General features: G+C 38.2%; 1 protein-coding gene across 1 annotated transcript in view; it reads left to right on the forward strand.

Annotated features, from left to right (window-relative positions):
- Positions 1-10000, forward strand: part of LOC144974071 (caspase-6-like) — a 166884-nt gene that overhangs the window by 60036 nt on the left and 96848 nt on the right. The window lies entirely within an intron of this gene.

Genomic DNA, 10000 nt, shown 5'->3' on the forward strand with positions numbered 1-10000 from the left:
ATGAATGTGTTTGTATGTGTGTGTGTGGGGGGGGGGGGGGGTCACCGAACGTGCAATGATAAAAGTCAACAAATTGTTTGTATTATTAAAAGAAAACCCCAAACCGATGATGTATCACCGTCCAGGGACAGAAGTCTTGACAGCAAATCCATCAGAACATCCCACACTTTGAGTGGGAGGTTGAATCAAAAATGGGGGAATATGACGTGATGTCACTTCCTGGATGTAGCCATTCTACTCACCCCCTTTCTTTCTCCATCCCCCATCCACCACCTCCATATCCCCTCCACCCCATCCATCCCCCCTCCCCCTCCACTCCCTCCACCCAGGGTTATTCCAGTCTTCCCTTGGAACAGACTCTAAAGACAAATTTCCCCTATCGAATAAATGAAGGGAATTTTATTGTTTTTAAAATTTATTTATGATATCGGGATGAGTCAGATGTCAAACCTGGGAGGGGATCTTTCCGAGGTCACGAAATATACAATATAGTTCAGAAACAAGATTATAGCATCTCAGTTGTACTGTTTTCTATAATTATCATTGTTAAATTCAATATAAAAAATATCAGAAGAGTAAATAATATAAAGTTTAACGTAACACGAGATTAGAAAAAGATTTTACACTACATCTAATTCAAAGTGTCAACATAATAATATTACGTTGTTGTCGCGTAATTACTCCGTTGTTTTTGTATTGTTAAATTTTTTTAAGGTGAAGGTCAGCAGCAGTCTTCAATGCATTTTTTACTTGACTGGGTGTTTTTTTTTTTTTGGTTCCTTTTGGAGACTACTAAAGGGGTGGTATAATACCGACATGTATGTACATATATGCAGGTCTGCCATCCAAACCCACTTATGGGCCTAGTTTAACATTGTTGTAATGGACAATATTTTGCATCATTTTTTTAAGATTTCCATTACAACAACGAGCCCATAAGGAAATGGGTTATCAGACCTGCAAATAAGAGCACGTCGTATAATACCGGTTTTTTTAACATTATTTATTTATCTATCTATTTATTTATTTATTATTTATTCTATGTATTCATCGTGATTCTCTCACGTATTCTGTAATCCGATACGTCTTTCTGTCATTACTCCTTTCTATTTCTCTTTCTTCTTTTTTTTTTTCCTTTGTTTATCTTCTTCTTCTTCTTCTTCTTCTTCTTCTTCTTCTTCTTCTTCTTCTTCTTCTTCTTCTTCTTCTTCTTCTTTCTTCTTCTTCTTCTTCTTTCTTCTTCTTCTTTCTTCTTCTTCTTCTTCTTCTTCTTCTTCTTCTTCTTCTTCTTCTTCTTCTTCTTCTTCTTTCTTCTTCTTCTTCTTCTTTCTTCTTCTTCTTCTTCTTCTTCTCTTCTTTCTTCTTCTTCTTCTTCTTCTTCTTCTTCTTCTTCTTCTTCTTCTTCTTCTTCTTCTTCTTCTTCTTCTTCTTCTTCTTCTTCTTCTTCTTCTTCTTCTTCTTCTTCTCTTCTTCTTCTTCTTCTTCTTCTTCTTCTTCTTCTTCTTCTTCTTTCTTCTTCTTCTTCTTCTTCTTCTTCTTCTTCTTCTCTTCTTCTTCTTCTTCTTCTTCTTCTTCTTCTTCTTCTTCTTTTCTTCTTCTTCTTCTTCTTCTTCTTCTTCTTCTTCTTTCTTCTTCTTCTTCTTCTTCTTCTTCTTCTTCTTTCTTCTTCTTCTTCTTCTTCTTCTTCTTCTTCTTCTTCTTCTTCTTCTTCTTCTTCTTCTTCTTCTTCTCTTCTTCTTTTCTTCTTCTTCTTCTTCTTCTTTTCTTTCTTCTTCTTCTTCTTTCTTCTTCTTCTTCTTTCTTCTTCTTCTTCTTCTTTCTTCTTCTTCTTCTTCTTCTTCTTCTTCTTCTTCTTCTTCTTCTTCTTTCTTCTTCTTCTTCTTCTTCTTCTTCTTCTTCTTCTTCTTTCTTCTTCTTCTTCTTCTTCTTTCTTCTTCTTCTTCTTTTTTCTTCTTCTTTCTTTTCTTCTTCTTCTTCTTCTCTTCTTCTTCTTTCTTCTTCTTCTTCTTCTTCTTCTTCTTCTTCTTTCTTCTTCTTCTTCTTCTCTTCTTCTTCTTCTTCTTCTTTCTTCTTCTTCTTCTTCTCTTCTTCTTCTTCTTCTCTCCTCCTTCCTTCCAGTCTGAGATTTTTACAATGATGTTATTTTATCACTTGGACACATGCTTGATTCCTGTTGCTTCAGACATTCTTGTTTGTAATTATTTTATATATTCTTCTCTTCTGAATGCCTAACGACGATATCTATGATGTCATGCGAAGGCATATTTCATTTTCATGAAGACCGTAAGATTGTGTGGATGTTAATCTATTAAGTAACCCAATTCATATTTGATTTAAATAAAGGGATTTTAATATTGACCTAAAAGGATTTCACTCTCACCCGTGAAGGGTTAGAGCCCCGATATCACGAATACTTTTAAAACAGCGTGGCTCAGCGGTATGGCCTTTGCTTCGTACCCGAAAGATACCGAGTTCGACTATCTCCTGTACTGTGTGGGGCCGTGAACAAGTCGCACCTCGCCCTGGCTCACATTGCGGCGCTGCACTGCAGGGGGCTGACGCCTGGGATATTCCAGTTTTCCTTGGGGGATCGCCGACAAAAAAAAATCTAACACAGTTCTGGGGGCAGCATGGCTCAGCTGTGTGGTCTTTGCTTCGTACCCGAAAGGTACTGACTCCTAGTTTCTCCCGCTCTGTTTGGCCTTGAACCAGTCACACCTTTCCCTAGCTCACTTTGCAGCGTTGCACTAAAGCTGCTGACACCTGGGTCATTCCAGTCTTCCCTTGGAATAGACCCTAGAGACAAATTTACCCATTGGGGATGAATCAAGGAATTTTTTTTTTAATGTAAAACATGAAAGAGAGAATAAATTAAATGACGATCGTTGCCGACACAATATCTAAAACAGTTCTGTGGGCCGCGTGGTTCAGCGGTACGGTCTTTGCTGTGTACCCGAAAGATACCGAGTTCGATCACCTGCCGCTGCGCTGTTGGGCCTTGAGCAAGACACCTCGCCCTAGCTCACTTTGCTGCGTTGCATTGCAGGGGGCTGACGCCTGAGTTATCCCGGTCTTCCCTTGGATTAGACCCGGAGACACATTTTCACATTAAGGATGAATCGAAAGATTTTTTTTTTAATGTAAAACATGAAAGAGAGAATAAATTAAATGACGATCGTCGACCGACAAAATATCTAACACAGTTCTGGATTCAGCGTGGCTCAGCGTTTCGGTCTTTTCTGTGTACCCGAAAGGTAAATAGTTCGAATACCCGCCGCTGTGCTGAGTGGCCTTGAGCAAGTCACCTCACCCTAGCTCAAGTTGCCGCGTTGCATTGCAGGGGGCTGACGCCTGAGTTATCCCAGTCTTCCCTTGGAATAGACCCTAGAGACACATTTAACATAAAATATGAAAGGGAGAATAAAGTAAGTGGCGATCGTCGACCGACCTTTAAATAATCGAAAACAGTTCTGTTGAAATGAAGATGGAGATGGAGATGGAGTCAGACTTGAAATGACAATAATCAAATTTGGTTTTCTCCCCTTAATTCATTCATGAAACTTTTATAGACCCCGAGTGAAAATTGCGATCTCATTTTTTCTCTTTAAATATTGTGAAGGATTTTCCGCCCTTTGGGGGTGGGTGGTGGGAGGGAGGTGGGATATTAAATAAAATAGGATGCAATTCCCTTTGTTTAATCCCAAAGGAGACATTTTTCTTTATGGTCTATCTATTATTCCAAGGGAAGACTGGAATTACCCAGGTGACACCCGCAGTGCAGCGCCTCAAACTGAGCCAGGGAACAAAGCGGGAGACGAAGCCTATAAACCGCTAGTATATTTTTCTTTTGACAGAGACAACGTTTTTATCGGCCAGGTACTCATGTACACTTGAGTGGAGTGAGAGATAGTGGATAAAGAGCCTTTTCCAAGTACTCAAATTTGCGCCGCTTACAGCGGGACTCGAACAAGGGTCCTACAGATCCGATCGTGAGTGTCATACCACTAGACCACATAGCACTACGTTCTAACAGTCCTTAAAACGTTTAAAAACAAACTTGATGCTATGTGGTCTAGTGGTATGACACTCGCTTTCAGATCGTAAGGTCCTGGGTTCAAGCCTCGCTTAGCGCATAGTTAAGTCCTTGGAAAAAAAAAGACTCTTTACTCGTATTCTCTTACCGTACTCAGGTTGTAAAATGAGTAGCTGGCCGTTAACAGCGTTGTCTCTGTCCGAAAAAATAGTAATATTATCGCCTAACATGTCTATCTATATGTTTCTTGTTGCTATTGGTCTGGGACCTTTTGCAAAGCGCTTTGAGCACGTTTAGTGGATATTTTGCGCTATATAACAGCTTAAGGTTGTTGTTTTTTTAATAAAAAAACAAAAAACAACTCACTACAGTCAGTTCCCAAAGGACTAATTTATTAATTTTTTTCTATTTTTCTTTTTAATTCTTACCGACCCCCTCACCATCTGCTGCTCTGACTGTCGTTAATTAATCAACGTGACGTGTCTCTTAGACGTTTGGTAGAATTATTAAACAAATTTAGTTGTGACGCATCGACTTTCCTTTTCTCATGGGGGATCTAAGTACTTTAAAAACTATTGCGACCGCCCACCGGTCCTTTACTAGAAAACCGGAAGGATCGTTTAGGCCGTGGGCGTGTGATCAATTTCCGGTTGCCCGTGACTTCCGGGTCGCGCCTACAATCTGAACAGAAAACAGTGCGTACGGTGCAATACGATTTAAAAATCAACACCTTGGGGGTTAAAATTAAATAATAAAAATTTAAAAAACTGACAAAAAAATGGCTAAAAGATGTGTTACGGTTGTGCTACGTTACGTCAGATGGGTGAACATTGACTACTGACTACAAGAAAGGGTCAGCGAAGCACAGCAGTGAAGGCTTCGTCTTGCAATCCAGGGGCCTTTTTGTGGAAGTGTCCAGAATATATATATATATATATATATATATATATATAATATATATATATATATATATATATATCAAGAGCACCATGAACCAGGAAGAAATCAAACATTCTGGTTCTTATTGATGCAGGCCAAAGGTCCAGAAAACTGTTGGCAGAAGTTAAAATGAGAAAACTTACTTATTATGGACACATTCGAAGACACAACACCATCCAAAAATCAGTGCTTGATGGAAAAGTAGCTGGCAGAAAGGCATGGGGCAAACCAAGGAAGTCCTGGATAGGAAATGTGGAGGCAACAACTGGTGAAAAGATAATCGACTGCTCGGTAATGGCCCTTGAGCGTGAAGAATAGCGTTCCATGACATTCAACCTCTGTAGGTAAACGGAACTCCGGTAAAGTATATATATATATATATATATAATATATATATATATATATATATATATGTGTGTGTGTGTGTGTGTGTGTGTGTGTGTGTGTGTGTGTGTGAGTGTGTGTGTGTTGAACACTTCCACAAAAATATAAATTTCTAATTAACTGCGTTGCCGTCAATAAAGACGTTTTGTTTGTTATAAAAAACGACAGAATTACAAATGACCGTTATTATCAGAGTGTCCACTCATTTGGTATTCACTCACTCAGTGGACAATCTGGAGACGACGCGTACGACACACAAAATTTGACACTGGCTCCTTAAGTAATTATTACACAATCTCGGTTAGATGTAGTCTGGTTTGTTTTTTTTTTCACTTTGTTTTTGGTATGTTTGATGTTTGGATGAGGGTATTATTGTTTTTTATCTTTTTATTGTTTGGTTTAATCCTCAATTAATGTTAGAGCGGTTGTGGGAAAAGTTGGCCTATTAGTCGACTTCTGCGATGTAAAATATAAATTTAGTTCCAAATAGCATGCACCTGACAATTTGAAGCGCATTAGGCATACAAAATTTAACACTGGCCCTTGGGGAGATGGATTTCCGATAACTTATCCTTAAGTAATTATTACACAATCTCGGCTGGATTTTGTCTGTTTTTTTGTTGTTGTTTTTTTTTTCACTTCGTTTTTTTTTTGTTTATTTGTTTGTTTGTTTGTTTGTTTGGATGAGGGTGCTATTATTGTTTTGTTTTTTTTTCTATTATTGTTTGGTTTAAGCTTCAATTATTGTAAGAGCTGTTGTGAGAAAAGTTGGACTAATAGTCGACTGACCTCTACGATGTGAAATATACATTTAGTTCCAAATAGCATGCACGTGGCAATTGGAAGCGCATTAAGCACGTGAATTTCGTTCTGTTTACACGTGTATTTTTGGATACTTCCATAATAATAATATACATTTTGAATTAAATTGGTTGCTATGCAGGCCTGCCTCTATTAGGTAAAATTCGTAAAATTACGAAATTTTTGTTCCGATTTGAAAAGTGTATGAGCATTTCTAAGTCATTAAAACTTATTGAAAATGAAAGTAGATGCTTACTGCATAATTTTAAGAATTTTGAAGTGTTATTTAATATTTGTGAGGGTAAATAGTTGCTTTTTAAAGTTAACTATAGCGACTAAATTAAATTAAATTAAATCAACTTCCCTTAATTCATCCCCATGGGGAAATTTGTCTTTATGATCTCTTCCAAGAGAAGACTGGAATAATCCAGGCGTCAGCCGCAGAGCAGCGCCGCAAAGTGAGCTAGGGTGAGGTGACTTGCTCAAGGCCACACAAGGCGGCGGGTGATCGAACTCAGTACCTTTCGGGTACGAAACAAAGACCGTACCGGAGAGCCAAGCTGCCCCTACGATTTTTATCTCCTAAAAATCACAAATAAACGAAAAGAAAAATTAATGTAGACAACTCTGTGTGATGTGTCAACAAAGACGCTCTGTCTGTTAACAACACGATAGAATGACAAATGACCGTTATTATCAGAGTGTCCACTCATTTGGTATTCACTCATTCAGTGGGCACTCTGGAGACGACGCGTACGACACATAAAATTTGACACTGGCTCCTTGGGAGTTGTTTTCCGATAACTATCCTTAAGTAATTATGACACAATCTCGGTTGGATTTGGTCTGTTTAATTTTATCTATTCTTTGGTGTTGTTTATGGTTTTGTTACTGTTTGTAAGAAGTTTGTTTTGTTTTGTTTTGTAATTTTTTAATTTTTTTTATTTTTTTTTTTGGGGGGGGGGGGGGGGGGGGGGGGGGAGTTGTGCATTTGTATTTTGTTTGATTCTTTTTTTAAATATTCTCTCATTTATTCATTTTTTTCTTTTACAATTTGTACAAAACAAGTTAATCATTTTTTTCCAAATTCTTTTGTGTTTCGTGCGTGAGTTATTTTCCATTCAGACTATATATTATGTCTATCTATTTATCAATGTGTTAATTCATATACATATCTGTATGTATGTAATATTCTTTGTCTTTAATTGTGCGACTATGTGGTCTTGTGGTATGACACTCGCTTTAGGATCGGAAGGCCCTGAGTTCGAGCCTCGCTCGGGGCATAGTTGAGTCCTTGGAAAAGGCTCTTTACTCATATTCTTCACCGTACTCAGGTGTAAAATGAGTACCCGGGCTTCAACAGCGTTGTCTCTCTGTCGAAAACGGCATCATGTCTCGTTCTACATGTTACGTGTTACTGTTGGTCAGGGACCTTTTGTAAAGCGCTTTGAGTACGTTTAGTAGATATTGCTCTATATAAAAGCTCAAGTTATTTTTATTTATTTCTTTTTAATTCATGTTTTGCTTTTGCTTGGGATTCGATTCGTGCTCCAAATTGTTGACTTATTTTTCATTTTTGTTTTGTTTTTTGTTTTTTCTCCATCTCAATACCCGATTTTATGGTATTTATGTTTTCCCCCTTTTATGTTACGTGTCATCATTAAATATTCATCATTTGTATGATGTGAAATATTTGATTTTAAATCATTTTGCTTTCTCGGAGATTTGATTGTCCCAGGAGTGGTCTGTGGTCGTTTGTTTTCGTCAAGAGAGAATCCCGAACATGACACTTATTGATGGCAGTAGGAGTTGATGGAAAGAGGGGGGGGGGGGTGAGGGAGTTGGGGGAGAGGGTTAGGGGGAGGCCATGCGCTGACAAAACACTAATAATAATAATAACAATAATAATACTATAATAATAATAATAATAATAATAATAATAATAATAATAATAATAATAATAATAATAATAATAATAATAATAATAATAATAATAATAATAATAATAACTTCCCTGAGGTCCTAGATTTGAGAGTTTCGGCAAGCATGGGGGTCATTTTAATCGATGATCGATATTTGAAGAACGAGTTTTCTGGCCAAAATCTTAGATACGCATTCTGTCAGAATACAGCAAATGTATAATTTCATTCCAATTTTGATATCATATATTTTGCGAACCAAACGTCTGGTGACTTTGTCCAGAATTCTGGCAGTTTAAGTGAGACTGCCCCAACCGTACTTTGACTTTGTTGGGAGGATTGGAGGACAAGGAGTTGTTGCAAAAGGTCAGAAAGTTCGTTTTTTTGTTCTGCCATGTTCAGCGTCGGGGTCACCAGTATAGGATCTCAAAATAACTTAATAACGAAATGATTAAATACAAACGATTTAATGAAACTTGAATTATAATAAAAGAGAAAAGTTTGATCAGAAGTCTTAGCTTGTTGTTGTTGTCAGTTCATGATTTGTGAGAGAGAGGAAGACTCCGCTCGCTTCGTCCAAAACTCCATCCGTCATTTTTGCTCCCTACAACGTCATAGACTTGTCGGCCAGTGACTTTGTCTGGATTGTGTCGTAACCAATCGTTGTCATGTTCCTCCTACCTCATCAAATTAAAAGTAGGGCCAATTGAGCTTTATATATATATATATATATATATATATATATATATATATATATATATATATATCGCAATATCCACTAAAATGTGCTCAAAGCGCTTTACAAGGGGTCCCTGGTCAACAGCAACATTTAACATGTAGGACGGGACGTGCCGCCTGTTAGGCGATAGTACAATTTTTCGGACAAAGACAACGCTGTTAACGGCCAGGTACTCATTTTACACCTGAGTACGGTGAGAGAATGTGAGTAAAGAGCCTTTTCCAAAGACTCAACTATGCGCCGAGCGCGAGACTCGAACCCAGGACCTTCCGATCCGAAAGCGAGTGTCATACCACTAGACCACATAGCCACACAGCCAACCGCTGTGACAAAAAGCCTTTTTTTTCCTCATGTTTATCAGAAATTTGTTTTTCGCTTCAAATTTCAATAAATTAAGAAGACTCTTGAAATGTCTCAAAGAGGGATTGGGGTGTGTGGGGGGGGGGGGGAGGGAGGGATTCCCGATTGTTCAGTTGGTAGAGCACTCGATTCACGGTCAAAGTGACCGAGATCGATTCCCGGTTGAAGTCGAGATTTCATCTATAACCCCCCCCCCTCCAACCACCAACACCATCACCACTACCTGTCCACCCAGTAGAGATTGGGTTGATGAGTCTGTGAAATCTGTCGGAAAGTACCCTGCGATAGAGTAGATGTCCTACACAATTCATCGATAAAGTTTTACAAAAAAAAAATTTTGGCCGAAATAAAAGAAGACTTTTTGTCAAAGGGTGGCAGTGTATGATTTAAAATTGCGAAAGAACACAAAAGAATTCTATGATGTTATTTGAACATTTCCTGTTATAGGGAATGAGATTAGCGGAAGAGTAGCATCCCTTGATTGGGCGTCACCCATAGTCTGTGACGTCACCGGCGGAAAAAGTTATTAGAGAGAGAACGTCATGTTGGTTGTGCGCGAGAGACGCATGCGCACAACCAACATGACGTTCTCTCTCTAATAACGTTTCCGCCGGTGAGGTCAAGGACTATGGGTGACGTCCAATCAAGGGGCGCTACTCCTCCGCTAATCTCATTCCCTATTATTTGTCATTCTATTCTAATTCACTACAATATTGCCAAATTCTAGAGGAGCCTTTTTGGATAAAAAATTGCAATAGCGTCTAACAGACGTAATGTCTCGTCCTACATGTTACTGAATTTGCTATTTGCTTTGGAACTTTTGTA

This window comes from Berghia stephanieae, chromosome 5 (assembly GCF_034508935.2).
Source record: "Berghia stephanieae isolate SIO BIC M18660-M18661 chromosome 5, UCSD_Bste_1.3, whole genome shotgun sequence".
Taxonomy (NCBI): Eukaryota; Metazoa; Mollusca; class Gastropoda; order Nudibranchia; family Aeolidiidae; genus Berghia; species Berghia stephanieae.